Raw genomic sequence first — 26,017 nt, forward strand, 5'->3', positions numbered from 1 at the left:
AGTATAAATAAATGTTCAATGAGGAGAACATGGATCAAGATACTATATATTTTCAGATCAAATTAGGACAGCTACTAGCAGTTATTTGGTATACACAATTAAGCATGCAAGCATGAAAAAATGCACTTATTACAAATACGTTTATGGGATATTCCAGGATAACGTGACAGCTAGTTTGGAATAGTCACAATAAATATGACCCTATGTCCATAACATGTTCACCTATAGGATAAAAGGCAACTAAACATGAGTTTATGCGCTAAATAAACTGCTGAGAATTTTATAATTTTATTTCCAGAGATCTTTATATACTTGTTTCTTACAAAACCAATTGTGGGCTTAAGACATAGATTTGAATTTTGCAGCAAACTGTAGCAAAAATACAAATGAACTTATTTACAAAACAGAAACAGACTCACAGATATACAAAACAAACTTATGGTTACCAAAGAGGAAAGAGGGGGAATATAAATTAGTAGTTTGGGATTAGCAAATACTAAATATTATATATAAAATAGATAAACAGCAAGGACCTACTGTATAGTACAGGGAACTATATTCAATATCTTGTGACAACCTATAATGAAAAAGAATCTGAAAAAGAATATGTATATGTATAACTGAATCATTATGCTGTACACCAGAAACTAACACTAAATTGTAAATCAACTATACTTCAATTAAAAAAAAAAAAAGTGGAGGAAAGATCATGTGGATTCTTTCAGAAAAAAATAAGACAGGCTAACAGGATAAGTCAAATCAAAGAATAATGTTTGAGGAGCATACAATTTTCTATTCTTCATCCTCTACTTCATTGCAATTCTTATGCCATAATTCATCCCCAAATATTGCTAAGTGCCTTTTCTGCTCAGTGATTTTTTTTTGTCCTGAATTTGAAAACTGAACAGTCAGTGAGGTAGATTCCTTAATTAAATCAAATTATGCATATTGATGTTGACAAAAAAAATAGACTTTTACTTTTTTTTATACTTGAAGTAAAGACAGAAATCCTATGTTAAGACTGAGTGTTATTTTTAGTTGGCTACTTATTTCTATACCCTCAACCTAAGGAGCTATATCCCTACTGGGATATGATGAAGTTCTGCTTCATCTAGGTCTGTGCATAAAATTATGGGGCTTTCTGAAGCTCTGGCTTTGGAGACAACAGCCACCAGTCCTCTGTCTTTAGAATTTATGTTTCCCTGCTTTGAGTGGAGAGATATTATTGTGGCCTTTAACTCTACTCTTGAGCTATACCTTACCTCTCTTTACTTTGGGCCTTAGGAGGCACAGAGATGACGTTAAAGTTAGCTGTGTCTTTGTCACATTCTGTGACTTTGTTTCTCTTCTCAAAGGATCACCACCTAAAGCCATGAGAATTTTTCCTAAATTCCACCATTGTAATTAGGAAATTACTATTTAATCGGTTGAGTTCATATAGAAATGTTACTTAGGTGATTTTTATTACAGTGTAGAAATATCATGGATCAAATAATATATAAATCTAATAAGTATGTATTGAAAAATTCCTGTAAAGGGGTTATTATATTTTCAAGGTTCTGCCTATTTAGAGAGTTTGTTTGAAATTCTGCAGTTTTTAATCACAGACACCATAATTAGTGTCCTCAAATACTGGATCTTTGTAAACATAGCAACAGACCTTTGAAATCAGTATGAGAACAGAGTGCACTGCACCTGAAGGGAATTCTGGTCTAGTTAATGTGTTTGATCACCTGGTTTGAATAAACAACCAAGTTATATCTTTTGCTAGAAAAGGCTTTGGATATTAGAACGAAAGTCATAATTAGGTTTTACTTGAAGGCCTTACAATTATAAAATGAGCGAGATAAATGAGGTTACATTCCTAATTTTAGTCTAAACATCAATATTAGGCATTTATCATTAGACTCTTTAAAAGCCTCCACTTTTAAAATAGACATGGTGATGGATGGCATAAATCCGGACAATAGCAGACCTAAAAGCAAGATAAACCACAAGGAATTACTGTCTTTCAGTTTAAGGAAGCTTGAACCTCTTAACAATGATGATATATTATAATGATTTTTGTATTAATATACTATGTCTACCATTTGAACTGGTTGCATCATTCGTAAACCAACTGGATAGATAGATTTATCTAAAAACAGGTTGCTCAATAGCATGTTGTTAATAGAGAGTAAGCCAACCACTCAGTTATTTGGAATGTCAATTAACAATTGTTCAGGAATAGGTGTAGCTTTAGCAGCTATGTTGTACATAAAACAGTATCGTTCATAACAAGACAATAATGTTAGGTCTCCTCTAACTCTGAGCCTTTATTACTCATAATCTGCCCCTGTGAGTGCCTTTCCTCTTCTTTGGGAAGCTCTGCTATAAATCATCAGGGAGATTATTATATAACAGAAGGTTCTGACCTAAATTCCCATACTTTCCCTTCCACACCAGAGGCAGGAGGAAATTCTACATGGTGGAAACAAACATATAAACAAAATCCCCCAAAACCAACAAAGAAAATACCTGATTATAAGGGTGCCAACCTTTTGGGACAGTAAAACCCAGATTATTACATTGGGGATGTATTTCAAAGGTGTATCAACATCAGTGTATCTAGAGAAGCTGCACCCTACTCTCTGGGGACTTTTTACTTAGAAACTTCTGTGTCAGAGAAGTTTGGCTCCCTGGACTTCGGGCTGCAAAAGGATAGGAGTGATTGTAGTGGCAGACGGTTGTGTGAAAAATGCAGTGACATGAAAGTGATGTGGGGCTGGCAAGTCGTCAAGGTCCGGAAAGGCAAAGGGGCCACTACAGTGAGATGAGGCAAAGGAAAAATGAGTTTTCCAGTTTCACAGGTCTGAGCAAACAGGAAATCAACTCGATACGTTTTTGAACCTTGAATCAGTAGACGATGTATTAGAATGGTTTCCTGTTAAAATACTATTTCTATCACGTTAATCAGGAACCTACTCTAAAGAATGTATAAACAAAAGGGAAGGAACTCCAAGCAAAATGTCTGAGTATAAAAAATGGATAACTTAGAGGTTCTCAGTAACAGGCGTATAATATCAACTGTGGAAAAAAAGTCCTTTGAGATTTTTGGAGATAATGGTATCTTTTATATTTCTTATTTTGTATCAAGTATGTGTGTAAGGGATAGTCTGTGCACTGTCTCCAGCTGTTCTATTGCCTTTCTGATTTATTAATGTAATCATTTACTGTTAGAACTTTTCTTCAGAGCACCGCTTTAACTCTACCCTGTAGACTTTGGTATATGATATCTTTGTTACTGAAATAGTAATGGAGTAATGAATAGTGGACAGTCAGCAAGTGCACTGACAGGGTGTTTGATAAAATTTAGTATCCATTTTAGACAGAAGCTCTTAAAAAGGTAATAGGTAAATACTGTGAAGTGGGAAATATTATCTACCTCAACCTAAAATCTGGACTTATTCCCATAATTCAAATGAGAGAAAAAAATCAGTGTTATGGCTATTACTTAACCTTCACTAGTGATATGTGAAAGCATATGTTTTCCCATATACTCATTAAAACTTTAGATCTTTGCCAAAATGTTAAGAGTCATAGGGTAGTTTTACTTTGTAATTGTCATGTGAAAAGTGATATTGAGCATTTTTTCATCTTTAGATTTTCTTTTATTTTCTGTCAACTATAGCCTCACAACTTTTATGCATTGTTCTTGATTTATAGGAGCACTATGATTGCAAAAAATTTTTTTATCATTTTTTAATTTGTCTTGTGACTTTTTTATGGTTGATTTTGCTATTCTGAATCTTTTTAGGAGCTGAAAATTGATCAATTTTATTTTTAATAACTTCTGGGTGTTTTTTGTTTACTTGGGTTTTTAAAAAATTTTATTTTTGCTTTGAAAGGGCATCCTTATCTCAACAATACTAGTCAATACAGATAGAAGACATGAAAAGAATATAAATATAACGTCTTTGAAAGGTAAAATTATATTATTTGTTAACTTTATATTTTATTCCTGGAGGATCTTGAAGAAACAAGTGTGCAAGCTTAGAGTGAGAGAATTCAGAAATGTATCTGGATATAAGATTAATGCACAGAGATCAATAGTCATCATATATATAAGCACTCAAATAGTTAGAATCTTCTTTATCCAGTCATCTGTTGATGGGTATTTAATTTGCTTCCACATCTTGGCCATTATAAATAGTGCTGCTGTGAACACTGAGGTGCATGTATCTTTTCTTTCCTTTTTTCTCTAGTTAAACAATGATTTTATTGCTTGAGTACACAGACAAATTTATGCAACTAGGGCAGAGGCTGTGGATGACTTGTATTTCCAATTGTGGGGAGGACTCGTTTAGTCTTATAATATCGAGCCAACTGGTGAATATGGCTCTCAATCAGAATCAGATATAATTTAGTATCTTTATCCTTCCTGTTCCTCTCAAGATGCTTTTGAACAGCATCATTTAATTTAATCAATCTATCATTTAATTAAGAAGGCTGTTGCTGTTTGAAAGCATGTATCTTTTTTAATTAGATTTTCCTCAAGATATATGCTCAGGAGAGGGACTGCTGGATCATATTATAAGTCTATTTTTAGTTTTTTAAGGAATCTCCATACTGTGCACCAAACTACATTCCCACCAATAGTGTAGGAGGGTTCCATTTTCTATACACCCTCTCCAGCATTTATTGTTTGTGGACTTCTTAATGATGACCATTCTGACTGGTGTGAGGTGAGACCTTATTATAGTTTTGATTTGCATTTCTCTGATAATTAGCAATATTGAGCTCTCATATACTTTTAACTTAATATAAAGCTACAATAATTGGAGTAATAGATATATACCAATGGAAAGAAATGTAAAGTTTAAAACAGACCCTCATACATTTGGGAATTTCATATATAACAAGCTATCATTTCTAATTAGTAAAGATTAGATTATTTTAAAAAATGATGTTGGGATAGCAAAGTAGCAATCTTGAAAAAATTATTAAGTTGGCAGTGGATCTCCTATGTCTCATACTAAATAAACTCCAAAAAGTGAAATATTTAAATTTGTAAGAGAAATAATCAAAATTCTTTTAAAAAGGGAAAATATGTTTCTTAAAGATGCCAAAATGTGGATGGTTTTAAAATAAATAAATAAATGAATAAATAAGTAAATGAATTTCACTTTCTATAGAAAGTTCTACTTAGCGTCTTGGGCTTTTATCTGGAGGAAACTCTAATTTGAAAAGATACATGCACCATAGTGGTCATAACAGCACTATTTACAGTAACCAAGACATAAAAGCAACCTAAATGTCCAATGACAGATGACTGGTTAAAGAAGTTGTGGTATACATATACAATGAAATACTACTCAGCCATAAAAAGAAATAAAATGGTGCCATTTTTAGCAACAGGGACGGACCTGGAGATTGTCATACTAAGTGCAGTAAGCCAGAAAGAGAAAGAAAAATACCATATGATATCACTTGTATGTGGAATCTAAAAAAATGACATAAATGAACTTATTTGCACAACAGAAACAGACTCACAGACATAGAAAACAAACATGGTTACCAAGGCAGGGGGAGAATAAATTAGGAGTTCGGGATTTGCAGAAACTAACTACGATACATGAAATAGAGAAATAACAAGTTTCTGCTATATAGCATATGGAACTATATTCATTATCTTGTAACATCTCATAATGAAAAAGAATATGAAAAGAAATATATTATGTATGTATAACTGAATCACTATGCTGTACACCAGAAATTAATACAACATTGTAAACTGACTATCCTTTAATTAAAAATAGAGTTCTACTTAGCAACAACCACCCAAAGGAAAGTCAAAAGGCAATTACAAATAGGAAAAAAAAATTGAATTCATTGATGTGCTTTTGCAAATTAAAAAAATTTTCAACAACCAAGAAAAAAAATGGGCAAAAGATGTGAGCAGAAAAGAAGCTGCAAATTATTTATAAGCATGAAAAAATTCTCAGTAACACTTGTCATATGATAATTACAAATTAGAACTATTCTATTGTATTACTTGCTTCTAGAAGTTTGGCAAAGACCTATCATTTTAATTATCTGTTACATTGGCAAAGATGTATATTATTTGTGAAGGTTTAAATTGGTATAATTTCTTAGAAGGATAACTTGTCAGTATCTACTGAAGTTAAAAATACGCAATTTTGATCCGGCAATTCCACTTCTAGGGCTTTATGCTATACTTAAATGCGTTTATAGGCAAAATTATATATGTATCCAGCTATTCAGTGAATAGCTTTTTTTCAGGGATCAAGAGACTTAAAACAATGTATAGTCCATTCTTAAGAGGATGGTGTAAATACATTACACATATTCAAAAATCCATTTAAAAGAATAAGAAAAAATTTGTTATACTGATATATAAACAACTCCAACATTTGCTATTAAATAAGTTCTGTGTAAACAGAGAAAGTGTTCTATCATTTCTGTAAAAAAGCAAAAATAAGATGGCAATATCTTTTGAAATGAGAATATATTAACTATTTAAACTAATAATAAAATACAGTTGTAAGAAATATGTGAATATTAGACATTACTGTTCTTTAAAATACTTCCGCCGTTCTTCTTCTGAGAAGCAACTTTCCCCTCTGCTCTCCTTTTCACTTCCAAACCCAGTTTTTCCCAATTTAAGAGGAGTAGGGTTAAAAGATAAGGAATGACACAACATTTCTTTTATTTTCTTACGATAAGAGTTCAATTCTAAATCAACATTATAGACTAGCCTCTGGATCTAACTTTGTACATCAACAAAGCATTTATTAAGGTGATGTGTTAAACTATATGTAAACATTACTCCTTTGATCTTCTTTGTTAATTTTTTTAAAGAAAAGTTTACAAAACTATAATTGTTCTTAATTTGTACCAAATAAGTACTTTGTTTGCATTTTCCTTCTCATTTAACAGGAGGCCATTAAAAAAAAGTTTCTATTATATGATTTTTAGTTCTGGATTCTGTAACATTTTTTAGTAATCATAGAATAACTTGTAGGCTAATTTTAGAAAATGTTTTCTCCAGCTGTACCCAGTTTGTTCATTTTTTTCTGCATTCAGTGCCATCTCTTGCCATTAGGTAAGCCTGCCCTCAGTCTTGCATTTTGATAACCACTGTTGAGATCTAGGCAAATATGTTGATTTTCTTACCTTCTCCATTGATTCTTCCACTCACTCTCTGAAGCCTAGTAGGAGTGAAAGAGAAGGAAATGTGAAGATTTACAGTATAGCTCCCATTTGGGCTTTTAAACACTGAAATTTTTAATTACAGTCACCCGAGGATGGAGAAAAAGACTGACTCAAACTAGAAGGTAGATTGGGAGTAGACAGTAGACATATTTTAAGCAGAGAACAATGGGGTTGCTGAGCAACCTTCTAAATGAAAAATTCTCAATCAAAATGTTACAAATTCCCAGGATATCTTCACGTGTAAATGCAAAATAAACCACACACTTCAAAGCTAAGGACAGATTGTTGTTATTATACACTTTGTCAATAGATAATCTACAGCAAACTATATATTATAAAAGAATAGGCTTATGAGCACCATATGGTATCTGAAATCTTTTAGTTAAGCCCTAATGCTATCTACAAATGCTAACTATGTTTTTATCCTAATAATTAAAATCATATTATAACAATCAATGGCTCAGCAACATTTATCAAGCTTTTCCTTTGTATTGAACCCCTGTTATAGAAGGTGTGAGTGACAGAATAGAAACAGTCCTCTGATAAATTATCTGCATGACACTAATGTAAAAACATGCATGTGCACGCATGCACACACATGGAGCCACTTATTGACAAACATCTGTAAAAAGAGTAAATTGCAGAGTGAGATACAAAGTAAAAGAGTGATTCATGTCAGTAGATAATGAGATGAAAATTATCCTGTAAGCTGTTAAGTTTTGACGCCTGTGTCATGATTTAAGAAAAGGATAACAGAGAAAAAGATAAATGAAGATGGATTATTCAGAAAAGGAGATGGCAAATTTATTAATGGGGAGAAAATGTAAGAAGTTGTAGCAAACTTTGAACTTGACTGAAGTGAGAATATCAAAATGGAATTAGTTCAATGGGACTTCAGTCTAGTCATGTTTAAAAAATGCACTGGTATACTTATAGCCACTAAATTTATCCTGAGTCTTTCTAAGGGTCATTTCCAGTTATATTTGTATATGGCTCATTACAGCTTCACAAAGTCTACTTACATTTTCCCCTTTTCTTGACTCAACCTAAATTTCTACCTTTTATTGCTAGGTTAATTTTTACCTGTCTTCAGAGTTTTCATTATAGACAATAAAGGTGTATATCACCTTATAGGTATTGTTTTAATATTGTCCTATTGAAAAAGTAACATAGAATACTTCAATATTTGAAAAATTAGGTTTATGAGATTGCCATATTGGAAATTGAAAAAAAACAAGTCATTTTTTACAAATTTATGATAAAGTGAAAAAATATTTTTACAAGGGGATTATTTGATGACAAATCCTCTTTCTTATTTTCAAGATAGCTTTCTATTGTGAGGTCTTATGCAAAATTTCATTTAGAAAGGACATCAAAACCATAAATGTCAGAAGAATAGAGAAACAACAGAAATAATTATGGAGGATGAATCAAAGTCAGATAACAGGATGGTTCACACACTGTTCAGTCTATGTGTAATCACAGCCGCATAGCGTTCCTTCATAGTCATTCTGACATTTATGAATTTGCTAGTATTTCATGATCCTAATTTAAAAGACTGATCTTTTTTTTCTATACTAAGACTATGAAAAACCATCTTTTGGTTTGTAACTATTACAATTATTTACAGAGTTTTATATTCACAGCAGAATTGAGTGGACAGTACAGAGAATTCCCATATAGCTTCTGCCCTCACACATGTATAGCCCCTACCACTGCCTACACCCCACACCAGAGAGCTTCATTTCTGACAATTAATTAACCTACACGGACACAGTATTATCAGCCACAAGTCTCTAGTTTACATTAGGGTTTACTTTTGGTTTTGTGTATTTTATGGGCTTTGACAAATGTATGATGACATGTATCCCTCATTACAGTATCATGTAGAATAGTTTTACTGCCCTAAAAATCCTCTGTGCTCTGCCTTTTCACATCTCCCTCTCCACTAGCCCCTGGGAAATCACTGAACTTTTTACTGTCTCCATAGCTTTGCCTTTGCCAGAATGTCATATAATAGGAATCATAGAGTATGTGTCTTTTCAGATTGGCTTCTTTCACTTATCAATACATGTTTAAGGTTCCTTCATGTCTTTTTAGCACTGAATGCTTTTTCATTGGACCTATCACAGTTTATTTATGCATTTACCTACGGAAGGACATCTTGTGTTGTCAGTGTTCTGGATTTTGGCCATTCTAATAGTGGTGTATCATTGTTATTTTAATTTATAATTCTCTGATGACACCTGATGTTGAACATCCTCTCACATGCTTATTTGCCATTTGTATATCTTCTTTGATGAGGTGTCTGTTAAGGTCTTTTGCCCGCTTTTAGATCATTTTCTTTTTGTTGAATTTAAGAGTTCTTTGTATATGTTAGATAACAGTTCTTTATCAGATTTGTCTTTTACAAATATTTCCTCCAGTTTGTGGCTTCTCTTCTCATTCTCTTGACAGGGTCTTTTGCAGGGCAGAAGTTTTTAATTTTAACAAAGTCCAGCTTACTAATTCTTTCTTTCATGAATCATGTTATTGGTGTTATATCTAAAGCATCATCCTGAAATCCAAGGTGACCTAGATTTTCTCCTATGTTGTCTTCTAGGAGTTTTACAGGTTTACATTTTACATTTAGGTCTGTGATCCACTTTGAGTTAATTTTTGTGAAGTTTGTAAGATCTGTGTCTAGATTAACTTTTTTTGCATGTGGATGTCTAGTTGTTCCAGCGCCATTTGTGATAAGAACTCTCTTTGGTATACTGCATTACTTTTGCTCCTTCAGCAATGATCAGTTTACTATATGTATGTGAGTTTCTGTTCTGTTGATCTATATCTCTTTTCTTTCACAAAGACAGCACTGTTTTGATTATCTGAGCTTTACAGTAAGCCTTGAAGTCAAGTAGTATCAGTCCTCTGACTTTGTTATTCTCCCTTGTTATTGTGTTGGTTATTCTGGGTCTTCTGTCTCTCCTTAATAGATTTTAGGTCAACTTGTTGATACCCACAAAAATAACTTGCTGAGATTTTGGTTGGAATCCTGCTGAATGTAAAGATCTACTTGGGAAGAACTGACATCTTGGCAATATTGAATTTTCTCATTTATGACCATGAATATCTCTCCATTTTTTAGCACTTTAATTTATTTCTTCAGAGCTTTGTAATTTTCCTCATGTAGAACTTGTTCATATTTTGTTAGATTTATACCCAAGTATTTCATTTGGGGAGATGTTAATGTAAATGGTATTGTGTTTTTAATTTCAAATTCCACTTGTTCATTGATGGTATATAGGACAGTGATTGGCTTTTGCATATTAACTCTATATCCTACACCTTCATTATAATCACTTCTTAGTTCCAGAAGTTTTTTGTTGTGGATTTTTCTGAATTTTCTGATACAATATCAATTGCAAACAAATACAGTTTTATTTCTTCCTTCCAAATCTGTACACCTTTGATTTCCTTTTCCTGTCTCATTGCATTAGATAGGACTTCAAGTTCAATGTTGAAAAGGAGTAGTGAAATGTGACATCTTTGCTTTGTTTCTGGTCTTAGTGGGAAGACATTTAGTTTTTCACCTTTATATATGATGTGAACTATAAGGTTTTTTTTAGATTTTAAAAATCAAATTGTGGAAATTCCCTTTTATTCCTAGTTCGCTGAGAATTTTTATCATGAATTGGTGTTGGATTTTGTCAAATGCTTTGTCTAAATCTTTTGATAGGATTTGTGATTTTTCTTCTTTAGTCTGTTGATATGATGAATGACATTAATTGATTTTCAAATGTTGAATCAGCCTTGCATACCTGGGATAAATTCCACTTGTTCATGGTATATAATTATTTTTATACATTTTTGGGTGGTTTGGTTTGCTAATATTTTGTTGATGATTTTTGTATTTATGATCTAAGAGATATTAGTCTATAGTTTACTTTTCTTGTAACATCTTTATCTGATTTTGGTATTAGGGCAATGTTGGTCTCATAGAATGAGTTAGGAAGTATTCTCTTTGCTTCTATCTTCTGGAAGAGATTATAGCAGACTTGGTATAATTTCTTCCTTAGATGTTTGGTAGAATGCACAAACCATCTGAAACTAGTGCTTTTTGTTTTAAAAGGTTATTAATTGTTGGTTCCATTTACTTAATATTATATTTGCCTATTCAAATGGTTTATTTATTCTTGTGTGAGTTTTGGAAGATTGTGTCTTTAAAAGAATCTTTCCATTTCATCTAGGTTATCAAATTTGTGGACATAGAGATGCTCATAGTAAATCTTTATTGTCCTTTTGATGTTCATGAGATTGATAATGATGCCCCTTCTTTCATTTCTGATATTAGTATCATTTATCTTTTCTTCATAGTTAGTTTGGTTAGAAGCTTATTGGTTTTATTGAACTTTTCAATGAACCAGCTTTTGGTTTCTTTGATTTTCTCTATTGATTTCCTATTTTCATCAATCTGCTCTAATTTTTATATATAGTCTTCTGCTTACCTTAATATGTAATTCTTTTATTTTCCTAAGGTGGATGCTTAGGTTATTGATTTTTAGGCCTTTCTTCTTTTCTAAAATACGCATTTGGTGTTATAAATTTCCCTCTAAGCATTTCTTTGGCTGCATTCCAAAAATTTTGATAAGTTGTATTTTCATCCTTATTTATTTCTAAATATTTAAAAATTCCTCTGGAGATTTCTTCTTTGACCCATGTTATTAGAAGTATGTGGTTTTATACCCAAGTATTTTGAAATTTTCCAGCTATTTTTCTGTAATTGATTTTTAGTTTAAATCTATTGTGATCTGGGAGCATACACTGTATGATTTCTGTTCTTCTAAATTTCTTAAGGTGTGTTTTATGGCCCAGAATGTGGCCTGTCTTGGTGATTGTTCCACGTGAGCTTGAGAAAAATGTGTATTCTGCTGTTTTGGGGTGAAGTCGTCTATAGGTGTTGTTTGTATCCAGTTGATGAATGGTGCTGTCAAGTTTGACTATGTTCTTACTAATTTTATGCCTACTAGATCTGCCCATTTTTGATAGAGAGGTGTTGAAGTCTCCAACCATAATAGTGAATTTATCTATTTCTCCTTAAACAATTTTTTTTTTTACTTTAGGTATTTGTGTTTTGTTGTTAGATATATACACGTTAAGGAATCTAAAGAAAAATACAAAAAACTTATTTACAAAACAGAAACAGACTCACAGACATAGAAAACAAACTTATGGTTACCTGGGGTGAAAGGGGTGGGAAGGGATAAATTGAGAGTTACAGATTTGCAGATACTAACTACTATATATAAGATAGAAAAACAAGTTTATACTGTATAGCACAGGGAACTATATTCAATAACATGTAGTTGGAGTTGATTTTTATCCACTCTGACAATCTCTGCCTTTTAATTGATGTATTTAGACATTGACATTTAAAGTAATTATTGGTTAAGTTGGATTAATATCTGCCTCATTGATTACTGGTTTCTATATGTTGCTCTTGTTCTTTATTCCTATTTTTATCTTCCACTCTTTCCCTGCCTTTTGTTGTTTTTTTTTAATTACTGAAGTACAGTTGATTTACAATGTTTTGTTAGTTTCAGGTCTACAGCAAAGTGATTCATTCATATATGTATATATTTTTCAGATTCTTTTTCATTGTAGGTTATTATAAGATATTGAAGATAGTTCTCTGTGTTATACAATAAATCTTTCTTGCTTACCTATTTTTTATATAGTGATGTGTATGTTAATACCAAACTCCTAATTTAGCCCTCCCTCCCTTTCCCCTTTGGTAACCATAAATTTGTTTTCTATGTCTTTGAGTGTATTTCTGGGTTGTAAATAAGTTCATTTCCACTATAAGTGATATCATATGATATTTGTCTTTCTCTGTCTAACTTACTTCACTTAATATGGTAATCTTTAGGTCCATCCATGTTGCTGCAAATGGCATTATTTTATTCTTTAAATGGTTGAGTAGTATTCTACTGTGTATATATACTACATCTTCTTTATCCATTCATCTGTTGATGGACATTTAGGTTGCATTCATGTCTTGGCTATTGTAAATAGTGCTGCTATGACCACTGGGATGCATGTGACTTTTTGAATTAGAGTTTTTTTCCAGATATATGCCCAGGAGTGGAATTGCTGGATCATATGATTACTTTATTATTATTATTTTTTAGTGTTTTAAGGAACCTTCACACTGTTCTCCATAGTACCTACACCAATTTACTTTGCCACCAATGGTGTAGGAGAGTTCCTTTTTCTCCACACCCTTTCAAGGATTTATTATTTGTAGACTTTTTAATGATGGCCATTCTGACTTGTGAGGTGATACCTCATTGTAGTTTTGATTTGCATTTATCTAATAAGTAGTGATATTGGTATGTTTTCTTGTGCCTGTTGGCCATCTGAATGTCTTCTTTGGAGAAATATCTGTTTAGGTCTTCTGGCCATTTTTTGATTGAGTTGTTTGGGGTTCTTTTTATATTAAGCTGTATGAGATGTTTGTGTATTTTGGAAATTAGTCTCTTGTCAGTTACATCATTTACAAATATTTTCTCCCATTCTGTAGATCATCTTTTCATTTTGTTTGTGGTTTCCTTTGCTTTGCAAAAGCTTTTAAGTTTAATTAGGCCCCATTTGTTTATTTTTGCTTTTAATTCCACTACTCTAGGAGATGGATTAAAAAAATATTGCTGTGATTTATGTCAAATAGTGTTCTGTCTAATATTTTCCTCCAGAACTTCCAAGATTTCCAGTGTTACATGTGGATCCTTAATCCATTTTGAGTTTATTTTTGTATATAGTGTTTAAAAATGTTCTGATTTAATTCTTTTACATGTAGCTGTCCAGTTTTCACTGCACCACTTATTGAAGAGACTGTCTTTTCTCCACTGTATATTCTTGCCTCTTTTGTTGTAGATTAATTGACCATAAATATGTGGGTTTATTTCTAAGCTTTCTATCCTGTTCCATTGAGCTATGCATCTATTTTTGTGCCAGTACTGTACTGTTTTGATTACTATAGCTTTGTAGTATAGTCTGAAGTAAGGGAGCCTGATTCTTCCAGCTCCATTTCTCTTTCTCAAGATTGTTTTGGCTATTTGGGGTCTTTTGTGTTCCAATACAAATTTAAAAATCTTTTGTTCCAGTTCTGTGAAAACTGGCATTAATAATTTGCATTGAATCTGTATATTGCCTTGGGTAGTATGGCCATTTTAACAATATTTATTTTTCAAGTCCACGAACAATATATTTTCCATCTAGAATGCTCTGAATTTGGGGTATAGTTCAGGGGTAGAGCATTTGACTGCAGAATGCTCTGAATTATTTCAAAATGATTATTTTTCCCTCCTCCTGCCTGAAATATGAGGGGATTTTCTATGATATTCAGTGTGAGAATCTGACAGATTTCCTGGAGGTAAAGCTCACAAAAATGTGATAACTTCCCCAGAACTGATACATCCTGGAGTTTTTAACTTTCAGACTTGTCCACACTGAGCCTCTGGCAATTCAGTCACAATTCAGATTTTCCTACCTCAGTACTAGTTTCCATGGAGGTTTCTGCTGGTGGGTTTCTGTTCTGGTAAGTTGTGATTCTGTATATTTGTCTGTGTCTCTTCAATTCTGGGTACAGCAGTTTGCCTCGTGACCTCATGTCTCTGGTGGATCTAAGAAAAATTGTTGATTGTTTTAGTTTGTCCAGGTTTTTACTTTTTGTTAAAATGGAATGCCAGCTTCCAAGCTCCTTGTGTGCCATATTGGAAAGCTAGATTTATTTGACTCCTTAGACTTAATTATTACTAAATTTTCATATTAGGCCCATATTTGAATCCATCTAGAAAGACTTTTTTCATTGTTAAATGAATGAGTTTCCACTGGTTTCTGTTTTTAAGTAAACTTTCTACCTCATAGGAGAAAATCAGGCCTAATTTTAAGTGGGTGACATACTTAATAGTTTCATTAAAAAGCATAAAAATCACATTTTGTCTATGACTTGACTACTTATGTTAAATTATTTAGAAGACTAGAAAAGGAAAGAAGGATTTCTTAGTGTTTTGTTAACAGTAGTTTTTTTTTTTTTCCTTTTGCAAAATTAAGTAATGCCTGTACTTGGATGATGGCCCTTTTGAGACAAAAGGTACAGAATCTCTCCAGAACAAAAGATATTTGACCACAAACTTTTGTTTAAAATTTGTGTCATTATAAGTGTGATGAAGTCTATGGAATCCAGGTAAAACGTCTTGATTTAAAATGATTTCTTCCTGGATCTTACAGATAATCACCACAATTTCTAGTATTTACAGTAGGTGTTTTCTTTACAACTCTTTATTCAATTGAATATTGCTAATTGGTTTTTACAACTCTTTCATATATGATTTTCAAAGTTACTTTTTTCTAACTTTTATAATTTCTTAAACAATCTTTTGTCAGTTAACTATCACCAAATCTCTATTTTTAGTAGAAAATATTATGCAATTCATGAAATTCTGTTACATACATTTACATTTTCAATCTAGATAAAGTTATTTAAGACATATTTACACATGAGTTCAAATCCCCTTTTTCCTGTTCACTGTCTTTATAAACTTTGGGTAAATTACTGTACCTTTCCTAGTCTTGGGTTCATCTCTAGTAATATGGAGGTTGGAATGCCTACATCATAAAATGGTTGTAACAAGTAAGCAGCTAACTTAAGGACTTCTCTTAGGGACTGCTCCAAAGAATGCTCTCAGCAATTTTGAGCTTTTAATCCCATTTTCTTTACTTACAGTTACTCCAGGTTATGTTTATCTATACAAATATCTGGTGCCCCTCACTGGCAGCATGTAGCATTGGGTAGAGTTATAGTCCTAGAGTATCTGATTGCAATTTATCCCACAGTGACAAATAACGTCAAATTATGCTTGTAGGACACCTGTCTAAAATGCTTTTCAAACTAAAGTTGGCATCTGTGAATTGTCCCAGGCTGGCAGCCATAAAAGGATTGAGCTCTACACTCTCCCTAAAGACCTATAGAATATCTGAAACTAAATGCCTCGTGTAAGTAGCAGAAAAATTCTTTCCACGGAGTAGGTAAGCAGAAAGCACTGGCTTCTTTATAAATGTGGAATTTTTCCAAATCAAATATAAGGAAGAAGGAAAGAGAGGGAAACGACCAGAGAATTTCAGTGTCCTACTTTGTACTTTACAGAGGAAGAGGTAAAAATGCAGAAACAATTTGAAAAGAATATCATAATTTATCAAATACATTTATACATTAGCTCCTTTGAACCTGATAGATAGAACTGTCACATAGCAAAATGGTAGGTATCTGTATCTTCCTCTGCAGATGAGGAAAGAATCACAGAGTGGCTAAGTGACTCACTGAATATACAGGAATCACTGATGGGACTTTCCATTACTCAACCCTTTCTTATACCATTTAGAAATTTCTATTATAATAACTATGAAAGTAAAGGGAAACCTCATTTAAAATGGAGTCAGAAAGCCCTGAAGGAGGAGCTTTCTCAGACCTTCCTTGTAACCGTCTGCGTAACCAGCAGAAAGAAGGAAGATCAGAATTATTTTAACAAGGCCTGTTTGTATAGAATTCTTCATATAAAATTCTCTCACTCTCAACTTCTTATTTGTGATGAGAAAGATGTTACTTTTCTTCTGGTGCAAGGGAGGGCATTTTTCATACAGGAATTTTGTCTCCTGTTTTTAAGAAAAGGAAGGAAGATCCTTCTGAGCCCCAGCAACAACAAACCGACCACCTCCTGCAGCCAGTAAGAAACTGCCACAACTTCGAACTTGTTCTTCTCCAGTGAATTTTATTCAGAACAACCCTCTCCAATCTTCTCCTAAGCCCTAGTGAAAACTGACCTTCCCTTTGCCTCTTTGGGCTTGCCCATGGTTCACCAAAGATTACATTTTTCAAATTGCAATTTCTCTTCCATTTCAGAAAAGCCTCATTTTGCCGGTAAAATAATTGGCTATTTTGTTTTTAAAGTTGACATAATATGATTTCTTCATCCAGTTTGCTTCCTGGCTATACTCAGTCACTGATTAGCTCTCAGTTGTTTCCTATTGGTGCTTTCCTGAGAGGTTGTTTTTTTTTTTTGACATTCTTGGTAACTTCTCTGTTTATTTTTGAATGAGTATATTCATATTTTACTGGAGAGATTATGATTTTACTCACTGTGAGAATACTTCAAATGACTCAGGTGGCTAATATCAACAGTAGATAGTTTCAATCATAGATTTACTGGAAATCCATTTTTCACCATACCCTATCCTACACCTTAAATACTTGTGATATCAAGTTATACGGATGCAAAACACTTCTTGGATCTTTCATTTTATTTTTGTTACAGAAATAAAAATATGTGGAAATTGTGGATAAATAAGAGTAATAGCCTTTTAATTTGGTTCTGTATCTTCCCATTATTCTTCCAATAACAAGGTAATCCTCAGAGGTATGATATGCATGTAGACAGATGCTGTACCATGTCCTCCGTTCCTGGGCGTATCTGATAATTGGCTACATACAAAGTGAGCATCTTCTTTTTTTTCTCTCAAGCATTAGAGATTAGAGCCAAGAATGACTGTGTCAGGGAGGTCAACATATTAAAACTTGTCTTTACGTATTTGACCATTAAAGAGATACTAGAATAAATATTACAAAAGAAAAGAAAATAAACAAACCAAGGAAGAAATGGAAATTTCTACTCTTTTACTTTGGCGGTTCTGGTGGTGTGGGAGTTGGGGACTGCAGCCTGTCTGGGAGTATATGAGCCTCTTCATTCTTTTTGCGCCATTTGGTGAAGCCATGTTCTCTTCCCTTCTCCACTTTTATCCTCTGAGTCATGGTCAAGCATGAGCAAAGGATTCCTGAAGAATGAACCCTGCAGTAATCTCTCTGCTTTATAAGTTGTAATGGTGGCCCAGGTCATAATTTTTACTTAAATGGGCATGTTTCTTTTGGAAAACCAGGAGCTTTTTCCTCCTCTCCTGTAATATGTTCACTTTTATGTTGCATAGGAAATTAATGTCTATACTTATCGAAAACTCCCAATTTCTCAGTATATGTAATGAAGATTTATAATGCCAGATGCAAATATTATAATTAGAAAATAGGAGAGAATTTTAAGTTTAGTGGCATAATTTAATATATATGCAATAGTAGTCTATTCATTTTAAAATGTAAGATCTTTATCACACTGCCTAAGTCCATTTTCTGTTTAAAATTTATATGGTTTCCCAGCTAGACATTATAAATTTCCTTTCATTATCTAATGGGCTGAAGAAGTGGGCATAGATAGCATGCATCCAGCCAATCTCTTCTAATTGGTTCCAGAACTAGTGCTCATTGAGTGCCTGCTAGAAGAGGGACCCATTATGCAAATTTTACTTACTTAAGTCACACAAAATCTCCATCAAGCATATCATCCTCCAAAAGAAAATGACAAAGAGGCTACACAGCTAGCAGTGACAAGATATAACCCAGAGTTCAGGTGTTACTGACTGTTTCTGAATTCCAAGCAAATCATTATTTTACCTAGAAATGCCGGTATATAGTTTTTACCTCCCAATAATAGTAGTTGAAATGCCTTTCCTTTTCTTTTTTTCCCCTTTTTTCTTTTCTTTTCATTTCCTCTCCTTTCCTTTCCTTTTCTTTCTTTCTTCCTTTCTCTTCCCTTCTCTTCCCTATTATTGATGTAACACAAAAGGCACAACAAGGGAATTCAAACTTGGAACAGGGTTTTGAGAGGAGATATCAGGGTCACACTGGCAATGTATGTAGCTACGTACAAAGAGAAAGGAAATATGCAGACCAAAGGAGTAGAGGTTGTCTCTTTGCATGATGGAACTTCAAAAGTCCTATATTTTGATCAAACATTTGGTTTGCTATTTTATATGGTTTGGAGGGATATGTAGCCATACCTCCACAAAGCACCTTTCACAATATTCAAGGTTCAATATACTTCTTTGTATTTTAGAAAAGTGATTGCAGTTTGCTCATATGCTACCTTGGTTTGACATTAAATTCCAGTGTAACTGAGTCTAAATTATATTTATTTCAGGGCACTTTCCAGCTGATAGCTCCAGAATAATCTGCAGTAATTTAGGTAGGACATTGTTTTGATAGATCAAATGGTCCTTTCAACTTATGCTAGGTAATAATCTTGATACTGTCCTTGCAGGGGTCAGTGAAACTGAGCCCTGACCATTCTTGTTGATAGTTGAGTGTTTACTAAGAACCCAGTGAAACTGAGTCAACTCCAAGACTCATGCATTTTACTTATATTTTACTTTTTCTGATATTCCCACTTGGTTTGGAAAATGTTCCCATGTTTTATCAGACATTTTAAAAAGAATTATTATGATGAAGGCAATATATGTTCGATATAAAGTAAATCAAGCTGCACACACACACAAACACACACACCACTTGTAAAACCTCCAGCTCATATCTCAGTTTAAATTTGGGTGTTGACCCCTGGATTTTAATTTCATCCAGTATGCATCTCTCTCTCTCTCTCTCTCTCTCTCTCTCTCTCTCTCTCATTTACTTTGTCTTCTGTGTAGCAGGCTACTCTATAAATCTCATAATATTAAACTTTTTGTCCATAGTCTCTTCCCAAAATACACAATGAGACAAAATCACTCTCTGAGCTCACACACCCGTAGTAGTCTGCATGTTGCTCTTTCAGTGTCCTTGTTGAGTTTACAAAACTCTCTTTTAATCTTTACAAGTGATCTCCAGCTTCTCAATTTTTAAGGCGTTACCCCTTGGGAAAAGTGATTTCTGCCAGTTTGGATCTGCTATATATTTTCTAACCGTTCATAGGTTTGCCGTGTTTCATATCTCCTAAGCAAATCAATAGGGCCTATGAAATTGAATCCTTCCCAAGACAGATTCTCCGATCTCACCTCACTATTCCAAACTAGTTCACATGATCCTTTGCAATTGATCCCTTCTCAAGATCAGGCGGTATTAGAATAAGGAGAGTGTACAATGGCCTCAATTCTTTTTTTCATAACTTGGTGGGACTAGAGGAGAAGAGGGAGGAAAATGAGAGGCACTACCCCAGCTTGTATAATGAGTTCTTCCCATGGGCCTGCTGTTCCTTGATTCTCTCAGGAGGAATCATGCCACACTGGGAAATATAAACCCTGGTTGTTTAGTGGTCAAGTCCCTTTAGTGCATAAATATTTTATACACAAATTCTTGAATGTATATTTATAAATATATTATATATAAGATTTTAATATAAAATGCATTTTATAAATGCTTTATAAATATTTATAAATATTCCGCAAGGGCCTTGGTAATGGGTATAGGAAATCAGGAAGATGCTAGAATACACTTCATGGCCACAAGCTCCCCCAGTTTCACTCTTCTTATGTTCCTTGCTCTAGGGTTGCCTGGCAGGTATGTTCAGGTAGCACAAACATATTGAAGACTTTCATTCTAGCATCTTCCCTAAAGTTAGAAGTTGGGGGTGCCATCAGACAAAATTAGGCTAAGGCTTTAGTCTTTATTCTGAAGGAGCCAATCATAATATTGGTGTTATGGGTTGGTCCAAGGCCTTCTATACCATTTTTACCCCTCTGCTTACAATTATAAGGCACTGTTCTAATCAAATACTTAAATGACACATTGAGGCAAGTATCACCATTGTCTTCATTTTACAGAGTATGAAACTGATACACACAAAAGTTAAGTAATTTGCTCTAAGTTACAAACCTAGTATGTAGTAGTGCCAGGATTCAAAGGCAGCATGGTTCCAGACTCTGGGCTCTTCAACATTACATGTCACTTCTTCTAGTAATAGATATTGCTATACTATATTTTTATTGTATGACCTTCTTCTACTTTGGAGGGCTTAATTAGCTTTATGTGAACCTGTGGAATGAAAATCGTGCTACTGTGTTTTCAAAGATCAGTAATGGTGTAGATGCTGCACAGAAAGCAGAACAAACTGTAAATGATAATGCAAACATCAATGAGTGGGAAAATATTAAACAGAAGTGCTTAAGGGCCCCTGGAGTATCGCACAGGCAAGGAACAAGAAAGAGGAGGGTACTGTATGCTGACAATATGGAGAATAATTTTATTTTTTAGAAAAGTCATATTAGGGATTTGCCTTTCCTTTTTCCTTGTAGTATACTCTGGCCTGAACAGTATCTCTGTTCACCAGTCTGCTGGTTTCAGATGTCTTCAGTTTAGATCTTGTCTTTGTTACCTGTCTAGGAGCTCTGAACCCAGCTGCAGAGGAAGAGAATTTACTCACCAATGGTCTAATGATATATGTGGCAAGTCTACCATAGGCTCACAACTGTAACGGGTTCCCTTGACCTCATTGTGTTTAGAGATAAAAGGAGACCAGAAAGATTTGTTTGACTGACTCTAGTCCTAGTGGACTCCATTCTCCTATCAGACAAAGTTCATCAAAGGGACAAAGCATAACTGAAAACAACTAATACAGACTGACTTAGGATGTGAGCTCTCTGTCACCATGGTGTTCTACCCCTTATCCTCCTCCCAAAACATGACTTTGTTATATTTTCCCATCAGTGTATTTCCTCTTCAAATGAGATTGTTTACTTTCTTACATCTCACATACAGACTTCTTGGAATTGGGGTCGATGGGTGATGAGAAGGAACTGAAAAGGAGGTAGGAGACAAATTCTATCTAATTTGAAATTCTTCTGTGGACACCTACTCTCCAGAAATGGAAACTTTTATGAATCTGTTACAGTGCTTCCCTCTTCATTTTGGCAGCTGTTAGATATTGTGCTGGCTATGTAAAGGAACTCATCCTTTTAAAACCTTAACCACAGAAATAAATTAAGGCAATAAAAGCTTAGGGAACCTGATTGGCAAGTGAATAGGTAGTAGCACATAGAGGAAATTTAAGAACTTCAGGAGATCCTTTTTGGCCAAAAATAATCTAGGTCTTATTGCTACCAGAGTAGTTGATCACCCACCATTTTTCCATTGTTTTCTGGAAATACTCCTAGACAGAAAAAAACACATCAAATCCATTACAGCATACTGTGAACAGTGGCCAGGGACTCTGAACTTACTAGTACCTGGAACAAGTAAGGTGAAGTGTTTGAAAGAAGTATCACTGAAACTGTCAAATCGCTAGAAGAAAGCACAGGGGACAAGATTCATGGCATTGGTCTTGGCAATAATTTCTTGAACATGACACCAAAAGCACAAACAACAAAAGCAAAAAAAAAAAAAAAAATGGACAAGTGGGACTACACCAAACTAAAAAACTTCTACAAAGAAAAAAAGCCCCACAATTAACAAAATAAGAAGATAACCTATGGAATGGGAGAAAATATTTGCAGACTGTTCATATGATAAGATGTTACTCTCCAAAATTTATAAGGAACTCCTACAACTTAAGAATACAAATTTAAAACCTGATTTAAAAATGGATAAATCATTTGACTAGTTATTTCCTCAAAGAAGACATACAAATGGCCAACAGATATATGAAAAGATGTTAAACATCATTAATCATCAGGGAAATGCAAATAAAAACCATAATGAGATATCACTTCATCCATTAGCATGGTTATTATCAAAAACAAAAGATAATAAATGTTGTTGAGGATATGGAGAAATTGGAACCTCTTATACACTGTTAGTGGAAATGTAAAATGTTGCAGCCATGATAGAAAACAGTATGGAAGATCCTCAAAAAATTAACAATAAAACTGCCATATAATCCAGCAATCTCACCTCTGGGTATATAGCCAAAAGAATTGAAAACAGAATACTGAAGAGATTTCTATGCCCCTTTGTTCATTGCAGAATTATTCACATTAGCCAAGATATAGAAACAGCCTGAATGCCCATCAACAAATGAATGGATACAAAATGTGGTATATACATACAATGGAATAATATTCAGCCTTAAAAAAGAAGGAAATCTTGCCATAATTGACAACATGGATGAATCTGGGGCTATCAGTCTAAGTAGAATAAGCCAGTGACAGAAGAGCAAATACTTCATGATTCTGGTTATACGAAGTTCCTAAAATACCCAAACTCATAGAAACGGAGTAGAATGATGGTTGCTAGGGGCTAGGGATAGGGAGAAATGCAGAATTGCTGTTCAATGGGTATACAATTATAGTTATGCAAGATTAGTAAGTGCTTTGTACTTATATTTAACACTGTATCGTGCACTTACAATTTGTCAAGAGGGCAGATCTCATCTTGTGTTCTTACCACAATTTAAAAAAGGAAAAGAAAAGGTATGTAGCAGCATCCTGAATTGAAATGGGGCCTCCTCTGATAAAATTCCCTGAAAGGAACCAACAAGTGATGCTGAGGTACCTGGAGACTTACACAGTGGGAAGCCATTACTGCCTTTTGGCCTAAAGAGGCAAACAGAGGAAACAGTGTTACTGAAGTCATGTGAGAGCCAAAGACAAGGAGAAGCACTGCCTAGCAAAATCGCAGTCAGAGGAACACAACCAATGGATAAACCGTGGAACTGAAGCATGAAGGGAGTAGGGGAAGAAGTGCACTAGGTCCTCTCTGCTGGTGTCACCTGGACTTTTGGCCTTTTGGTCCCGGCGGAAACCAGGGAGCAACAATGCCTGAGTTCTACAATGTATGGTGCTAGTCTCCAGGGCAACACATGGGGCAGTGAGGGGGGACAACGAATCTGGAGGGAGCAAATGGAGAAAAACCAATCCAGAGAGAAACGAAGGAAGAGATGGCGTATTAAAGACAAAAGCTCCTAAGGCACGTAGACCTAAGAAAGAGTTCCTTCATTTTCCTTTCCGATTCTATACTTGTCTCCGCGTACTAACGCCATTTAGTTTTTAGTTAATGCTACTATTTTAAAGAATTCCATGTGATCATGAAGCATTTTGAGTGTTCTTCATTACTCTTGGAATGGAGTGAAAAGGAAAAGGTGAATCCTTGAAGGATACTTCTGTGATGCTATCAGTATTCAGTCTGTGAGAAAGTTTTCAAGGGCTGAAAGGGATGTCCTCAAGAAAATAAGCACACAGGGCATTTCGTTCCAAGAATTCTACCTGTTTACAGTTCAAGTAGGCAGAGATTTGTTCAGAAACCTGACTCTCTTTAGATATTCTCCCTTTGAAGTTTAAGAGCAATTGTGGAGTGATTAATGTGCTATTAATGATGAAGGAAGCAAGTCACACATCTCTCTTGAGGAGGACTATTTTGTGTTTGATTCTTCTGAACAAACGGGTGGGAACGGAGATGAGATATGTTTGAGAAAGCTAAATTTCAGATATTAAATGTTATTCTACTCTTAGTTTTAAAGCTACTAATATGAGAAATGCTTCACAACTTCATAGCAACTGTGAAATACTTTATTGCCTTCACATTCTTTTAGCTATGTGTGTGGCATTTTTAAGAGAAGTTTTTGTGGAAAAAGCATAACGCTTGGTTATTTAAATGAATATAAAATCTAGCTGTTAAAATTTCAGCTTATATTTTCAAGCATTCAAGATTAGTTTTACTTTTTTTTTCTTTGAACAAGCAAAACGCAGTTTATTTGACTAAAATAAGAGAGAACCCAGCATAGAAGGATTCTTAGTAGAGTCTCAGAAAGAGGAAATGAGGGAATGAGAGGGATAGGTCTTGTGGCTTAGATTGGGTGATTTTTTTTTTTGCCATTCTTATATTTAAAATTTTTTATTTTATTACTAATTAATTCCATAAATATTCAGTGATTAAATTAGGCCTATGAGAGAGAAAACTGAATGTCTTTAAAGAAAAGACACAAGTATCAATGAGTGTTCAGAAGGAAGCAGGTAGTTCAGTAGGAACGAGGAGATAGAAACGAGTTGAGTGAACAGACTTTCTCTCCATGGCACAGAGACAGAGCATCCAGGGTAACTGATGAGTTGTGGTGAGGATCTAATGGCTAGAAACGTTGGAAAGCCTTTATCATTACTCCTGAGACTAAAGAGGTGAGGAGAAGGAGCAGTCATTGAAAGTTTATGAGAGCAGTAACTTCAGGAACAGTACATCTGCCCTCAAATGCCTTTTGATCAGAGAACGCCACCTCTGCTAACCCTCAGCCAAGCAAGGAGGGAGTCAGGGGACCAAACACTCCTACGCCTCACTCCTTTCACCTCCCTTGTCTCCCGTAGCTGAACCAACTGCAAGTACAGAGAAAGAAAGTCATAAGGCTGTGATCTATAGAGACCGTCTTGGGTGTAGAACAGGGTAGGAAATGCTGGAGAAGTGTAGGGAATTGATTTGGGGGGAGCAAATCTAAAATGTACAGCATAAGATGCATGCTTGGAAGCAAGGGGACCCTACAGCTCTGATAACGTCTACTAGAGTTAAAGTTTCTGCCTGAGGTTATGTCTCAGAATGGAATTTATTGCCAATATTGGCGGTAAGGCAGGGCAGTGAAAACAAACGGATTTTTGAATTCAGTTCACCCTGAGTTTCGAAGTTTTATCTTGGGCTCTACATTGAAGACAGCTACAGTTTTCCATAGGTAACCATTATTTTATATATAAAAAACAAATATATAAAGAGTAGTGGTTCTGTAGATAGATGCGTTATTACATAACAACTGGGCAGCAGAGCCACAAGGCAACCTCAAACATTACTTTTTCAATGTAATTGCCAGCAGAACTCCAGAAATTTAGATCAAGTAGTGTCTGGAGAAGGCTTCATTAGAAATAAATGATGGAAAAGGAACACCGCCAAGAAAAGATATCAAGGAAAGAAATAAGAAAATATTTTAAAAAGTAAAAACCAAGAAGAGACTAAAAACAAATAAAGCAATCCTTAATTTTAATC

At 34.2% G+C, this 26,017-nt stretch overlaps 1 long non-coding RNA gene across 1 annotated transcript in view; it reads left to right on the forward strand.

The window, feature by feature from the left end:
- LOC116662819 overlaps positions 1-26,017 on the forward strand; it is a 113,887-nt gene that overhangs the window by 50,363 nt on the left and 37,507 nt on the right. The window lies entirely within an intron of this gene.

The sequence above is a fragment of the Camelus ferus genome, chromosome 1, assembly GCF_009834535.1.
Source record: "Camelus ferus isolate YT-003-E chromosome 1, BCGSAC_Cfer_1.0, whole genome shotgun sequence".
In the NCBI taxonomy this organism is placed as follows: domain Eukaryota; kingdom Metazoa; phylum Chordata; class Mammalia; order Artiodactyla; family Camelidae; genus Camelus; species Camelus ferus.